We start from the raw sequence: 7,179 nt of genomic DNA, 5'->3' as shown, positions 1-7,179 counted from the left end.
AATTCTCTCCCACAAATTAGTTATTTTAAGGAACTGAAAAATAAAACTATAGCATTCATTCCTTGAGTTATTTTGTAAAATATATCTCGGTATAAATTGCATTTTTATTTTTTCTAAATTTTGCATTAGCATCCTTCTTTCAGTCTCATATTTCTGACAGTACAATATAACATGTTCCACTGTTTCTTCTTGTCCACAAAATTCACACCTTCCCGTATCATGTTTACCCATTTGGAAAAAAGTGTAATATTTAATCTTGTGTCCACATCTCATCTCTCCTGTCTTTCTCTGCACTTCTCATCTCTCCCACTTTCCTTTGAATTCTGTAAAACCACCGACCTTTTTTCTCCTTATCCCATTGTTTTTGCCACCTTTCTTTCAGTCTTTTCTTAATAATACTCTTGATTTCATTCTTACTTAGATTAACAATTAAGTTAATGTCGTACTGCTTCTCTGCTTCTTTTGCTTCTTTATCTGCAGTTTCATTTCCTTGGACACCAATATGCGCCGGCACCCATACAAATACTCCCCATCTTTCCTTGGACACCAATATGCGCCGGCACCCATACAAATACCACTGTACTCCCCATCATTTGAATTCTATATAACGTTTGCATTATTTCCATTAAAATGTCTGGTCTACTTTCCGAGTGACTGTACTGTAAACTAGCCAATGATGAACATGAATCTGAACAAATAATTGATTTCAAAGGTCTTATCTCTTCTATCCACTGTATTGCTAATAATAGTGCAATCATTTCCCCTGTATAAACTGATAACTCATCACTGATCCTTTTCCTTACTGATAAATGAAATTCTGGAACAGTAAACGCTACTCCTACCTTATTGTCTAAACTCTTTGATGCATCTGTATAGATCTGAACATAGCTGTAGTACTCATTAATATATGTCTGCACATTATATAAATTACATTCCTTACCCTTATTTTTCTGTTCTAACAATGTAAAATCTACTGTAGCATCTGAAAGTAACCAAGGTTTTATTACAGGTAGCGGTACAGTTGGACTAACATTTAACTGATTAACTTCAAGTTCTGTTGCTTTCTGTATCACTGCCCAACCAAAACTTTTAATTTTCCTCCTCTCTTTTTCCCAACAGGGCTTTAAAGTATCTAGTGTTGGGTGCTCTTGACTATGGCCTTGTAAATTAACCCAATAATTCACTGATAACTGTACCCTTCTCATTTCTAATGACATTTCCCCCATTTCAACCTGTAGTGCTGTAATTGGTGTAGTTTTTATAGCTCATGTACATAATCTCAATACCTGATGCTGTATAATATCTAACTTTCTAAGAGATGTTTCTGCTGCTGATCCATACACCACACAACCATAATCTAACACAGATCTAACCAATCCACTATACATGGCCTTTAATGCCATCCTATCTGCCCCCCATTCACTTCCAACTAAACACCTCATTGTATTTATTATTTTCTTACATTTGTTCACTATATTCTGAATATGCACCACCCATGTAACTCTTTCATCAAACCATATCCCTAAAAACTTAAAATGTTTCACTCTTTCCAGTTCTTGATTATATCATCTTAGTTTTACCTCACTACCAGTTTTATTCCTTGTAAAAAACATTATCTTTGTTTTGTCAAACTGAGAATTTAAAACCCCATTTATATGACCATTCTTCAACTATTGCAATAGCCTCCTGTGATTTTTTAACAATAAAGTAAATATTCCTTCCCCTTTTCCAGATTGCCCCATCATCAGCAAAGAGCGAAAACCCCAGTCCATTATCCAAATCTTCAAATACATCATTTATCATTATGGAAAACAATAAAGGGCTCACTATACTTCCTTGTGGAGTTCCATTTTCGATCACAAACTTTTCTGAATAACTATTTCCTATTCTCACGTTTATTGCTCTTCCTGATAAAAAATCCTTGATCCATCTATACATTTGACCTTTGATACCTAATTTACATGAATGTCTTGCGTTCTTCTTCTTCTGGCTTTTTATGGCGGTTGGCAAGCCAACTTTACCGCCACCTACTGGACTGGAGTGTGGGTAGTAGCTTGATAGAAAGGAAGGAGACGAGAAACATATATATATATATATATATTTCTATTAAATTCTTTCACTTATCCCAGTATTTTCCAAACAATTCATTAGGAGACTATGTATTTTCCTAGACATTGTTTTTCCTAGCAGATTTCCCACTGTCATGTTTTGTTTTCCAACTTGTGTTTCTAACTCCCTTCTTTCTTCTTCATACCTTTTACAATTTAATAAAATATGCTTTACTGTCTCTTGTGTGTTGCAGTTGTTGCAAAGACCAGTGGGGTGTTTTCCTATTCTCTGTAATGTAAAATTTAAACCAGCATGACCTATTCGAAGATGTGTAATTATCTTTCTTTCCTTTGGATTCCTGCTCTGCCGAATACTACTTATGCCTACTTGTTTTTGTATGTTATACCGATGTCATCCAGTATCAGTTATGTCCCAGTATTCTTGCCATCTTTTGTTTGCATGTCCCTTAATAATGGTTTTGATTTCTGTTCTACATAACGGTATTTGTATATTAACTGTTTCATGCTTTATTGACCCTCTTGCCAGAATATCTACAATCTCATTTCCTTCCACACCTACATGAGCAGGAACCCAAAGGAAGGAAACATCCAGCCCTTTAATCATACAGTATTAAAAGCAAGTTTAATATCTAAGTTGCAAAGACCGCTCGATCTTGCAGGTTTGCATTGCACAACACCAGAATGATCAGGCCCTTTCTAACGGAGCATGCTGCACAACTTCTTGTCCAGGTCCTTGTCATTTCTAGGCTGGACTACTGCAGTGCTCTTCTGGCTGGACTTCCATCAAGCACAATAAAACCTCTACAAATGATTCAGAATGCAGCGGTACGACTGGTCTTCAACGAGCCCAAAAGAGCCCATGTTACACCTCTCTTTATCTCCCTGCACTGGCTACCGGTTGCGGCTCGAATCAAGTTCAAGACATTGATGCTTGCATATAGAACAGCCACAGGCTCAGCACCCGCCTACTTCCACTCACTACTACGAATCTACATCCCCTCCAGAAGTCTGAGATCCGCTAGTGAGCGACGCCTCGTGGTACCATCACAGAGAGGCTCAAAAGCACTTTCCAGAACATTCTCGTTCACCATTCCTGGCTGGTGGAACGATTGTCCCACCCCTATCCGGAATGCTGAATCCCTGACAATTTTCAAGCGACAGCTGAAAACTCATCTCTTTCGAAAAATTTTCGAAACAAAAAAATGTCTCTCTATTTATTCCTTCTCTTTCTAGCTTGTACTTATTTGACAATGTCTAGAAACTTGGTATTACAAGCACTTCCTGTATCTGTTTGCCTCTTTAAGAAGAATTGCTTTATGTATCCCCCAATTGGAAGTCGCTTTGGATAAAAGCGTCTGCAAAATGACTAAATGTAAATGTATCTGGTATATGATATCTTGTCTACATGATGTTTTCCCAGACTGAATACTAGATAGAGCAGATAAGCTATCAGAAGCTATGAATACATTTAGGTTCTGTTTATTTCCTTCCAACCACTGTAATGCCAATAAAATTGCTAAAAGTTCTACTGTGTACACCGATAAATGATCTGCTGCTCTCTTTAACTGCTATTTCATAATGCGAAATGAAGAAAGCAGCCCCAGTACAGCCTGTCTCTGGCTGCTTTGATCCATCTGTAAATATGAATAGTTTTTTTCTTGATAAAGGTCCATATACATTTTAACTATTATCCTCTGTGCATGGCATTATTTTTGATGATAACATTTGTTGAAGGCTTATCTATTCCCGCCACCTACTAAGCTGGAGTGTGGATCATTGATGGAACAGGAAGAAAGACTAAGCTGAGAGAAAAAATTATGCAAATGCATTATTTCAGCTGAAGTCCTGTTCTTCTTCTTCTAATAAAGTTTTATGGCGGTTCGGCAAAACAACTTTGGGTGCACTACCACCACCAACCAGACTGGAGTGTGGAGCAATAATAAGCAGTAAAAAAACACACTAAATTCTCCCTACTAATCCAACTTCTTTAGTACATTTTTATAATTGCACTGTATACCTTAAATTGTTCTGCATTTTCTTTCAGGAGGCTTTACTGAATGTTTTTATACCTTCTCTATTTACTACCTTGATGAGTTCTAATCTTTCATTTTCATTTTTTGTTTTTGCAACTTGGTAAAACATGCTCTGTTGTTTCTGTCTGACTACAATAATTACATTTGCCAGTTTCATGTTTTCCAATTTTAAATAAAGATTGGCTTAGCCCACTATGTCCGGATGCAAGTAATAATAGTATCTTCGTTTCTGTTCCTAAACTCACTTCTTCCCTTGCCTACTCGCTGTTCCCATTCTCTAAAACAAAATATAGGCTACCAGTTATGTCTCTGCCTAATGTAATAAGGTAACATTTGTTTTTAATGTTATTACATATTCTTATATAGGTAACATTTGTTTTTCTCTTAAATCACACAACAGTTCTGCTTTATTTCAATGAGACATTGTGTCTTTTCCTTATGTTCATTCATATTGGAATCAACAGACAGACAATAGTGTTTGGAAAAAGGTTTGGTTAATACCTAATCAATATTTAATTACAAAAAAGGTTAAGGAAGTATCATTCAAAATTATACACAGGATTTACCCAGCCAAATATTATTTGGATAAATTTTAAATTTGATATTGATTTTAGTTGCTCCTTTTGTGTCAGTTGCCCTGAAACTGTGGTACATTTGTTTTGGCATTGCCATTTTGGCAAAATGTCTGTGATTTTATTGTACAAAATATTGACAGTCATTTTGTTTTGTTATGGAAATATGTATTATTAAAGAACATATTTACATGATCAATCTTTTTTTTTTTTTACATGCAAAATTTAATATTCACAAATGCAAGTTCTCCTGCAAAACATATATTTAATATTTTTATATACATTTGTATTTCCATAGCACATGTAGTGTATAATTGTTTATATAATCTATATTGTTTATATCATGTATAAGGCTTGTCATATACAGTTTTGTTCTTGTTATTTTATGTATATGTATATATATATATATATATATATATATATATATGTGTGTGTGTGTGTGACATGTGTGTATATACAGTATATGTGTGTGTGTGTGTGTGTGACGTATATATGTATATATATATATATATATATATATATGTGTGTGTGTGTGTGACATGTGTGTATATACAGTATATGTGTGTGTGACGTATATATATATATATATATATATATGCTACCAGTTAATCCAAGAGGCTCTATTTTTTTAATGCAATACCAAAGAATGTTATGTTACTTTTTAATAAAGTCTAATTCAGTTGATATCAACATATTTTATTTATATTGATAATGTTAATATCAATGTATTGATGTTAAGGTAATAAGAAATGCTCTTTGTTCAGTTTTTTTTTTTTTTGGTCTTGTTAATTTGGTAATATCTTTTGGGACAAAATAAGTTATGTACCTACAACATTAAAGAAGTGTCTTATAAAATACTACATAAAGGATTTATCCAGATTTAAGCTGAACAGTTCATATGCTGTCATATGTTCCATTTTGTGGACAGGAAAATGAAACTATTTTGCATTTTAGAAAATATTTTTTATATTTTAGAAAATAAAGAACAATATAACAAGAATTACTTACTCTGCCGTGTCTACTTTTGGACAGCAATGGTATTCTGGCCTTCACCTGTGAATTGAAATGTCTATTAATTTAAGGAGCTCGGCTTAAATCACTGTGGGGCCCTGGGCTTCCCACTTTGAGGAAGAGTTCGAAAAGGTAGGCCTAAATGTTTTTCAGAAAATTACAATGGTGCATTTTACAGATTTATGCTAGTATGTTATTAGTTGCTGTAATTTGATTGCCTGCTGCTGGCCATATTTGTTGATTTATCAGTATTTTTCATTATAATATGACCTTTTACCCCAAAGAAACTTTTCATTTTCAACTTGATTGCACATACTGTTATGGATTTAAAATTTTTCAGTTATAGCACCCCCTATGGATAGAATTTGACACAACTTGTGGTGTGACCTTATGTCTTTTGTTTCTTTCAATTCAAGTTTGTTTGTATAGCGCTTTTCATGATACAAATCGTTGCAAAGCAATTTTAACAGAAAATTAAGTTTCTACAATATTTAGTGATAGCTTATCAGTGGTGACTGTCAGTTAATATGCATATGGCAGAAATGTACGGAAAAATCAATTAAAAACATAATCAAAGAGACGATGAACACTATTAACAGCAATTATTATATGATACAATCAAGCTTATAGCAAAATGTGATAGTTCTGTAAGTTGTTTCAGGGTTGGCCTCATCTGAGGTCCTCTGAGGGGTTGGCATCATCTCTTCTCAGGTGTTCTGGATCCAGACTGAAGCTTGTGTAAATCCTAGTTATATAGTAAATACTATAGTAAATGCTAGGGATGTCAATCCTGTGGCAAAAACAGAGAAACAAATAGAGACATAATTAGTGTATAGCTGCTCCAACCAAGTAAAATTAATTTGTTTAACCCAAGCTAAAGAATAATAATGTGCATTTGATCAGATATAACTGCAGTCCAAGATTATGAGTTGCATTATTTGAATGCCTGGCCAAAGAGATGTGTTTTTAATCTAGATTTAAACAGAGAGACCCCAAACGTTATCAGGAAGGCTAGAGTTTGGGAGCCAAATGCGAAAAAGCTCTACCTCCTTGAGCATGTCAAGTTTGGACTTCGCATTCAGCACTTTTACGTAAGTCCATTAGTTAAAATAAGCAATGCCCAAGAATTTCATTGGCTTTTATCTTTAAAAAGCTATGACATAAGTTTTTCTGTTAACTGGGATCAGCCTTCCAAGTTTGGAGTCTCTGTGATTTAAGGTCTCTGATGCCCAGACACCTTTAGGGCTAGAAAGAAGAAGAACTTTAAAAAGTTTATTGTCCCAGTTATATAATATAATATAATATAATATAATTCAGCTATGGGAAAGTAAGGAAACCATGGAGAAGTATAGCATACAAGGAAACACGTTCATTCAAAACAATAACCACAGAAACACATATCAACATTAAAATATTGAAATAAGTAAAATATTTTATCGAATGCATGAATTGCTAGATTTCAAGCTTATATCTGAGTGACACTGTACATCAATG

Source organism: Sinocyclocheilus grahami, unplaced genomic scaffold (genome assembly GCF_001515645.1).
Source record: "Sinocyclocheilus grahami isolate Dianchi unplaced genomic scaffold, SAMN03320097.WGS_v1.1 scaffold1100.1, whole genome shotgun sequence".
In the NCBI taxonomy this organism is placed as follows: Eukaryota; Metazoa; Chordata; class Actinopteri; order Cypriniformes; family Cyprinidae; genus Sinocyclocheilus; species Sinocyclocheilus grahami.
Note: the sequence above shows the minus strand (reverse complement) of the source record.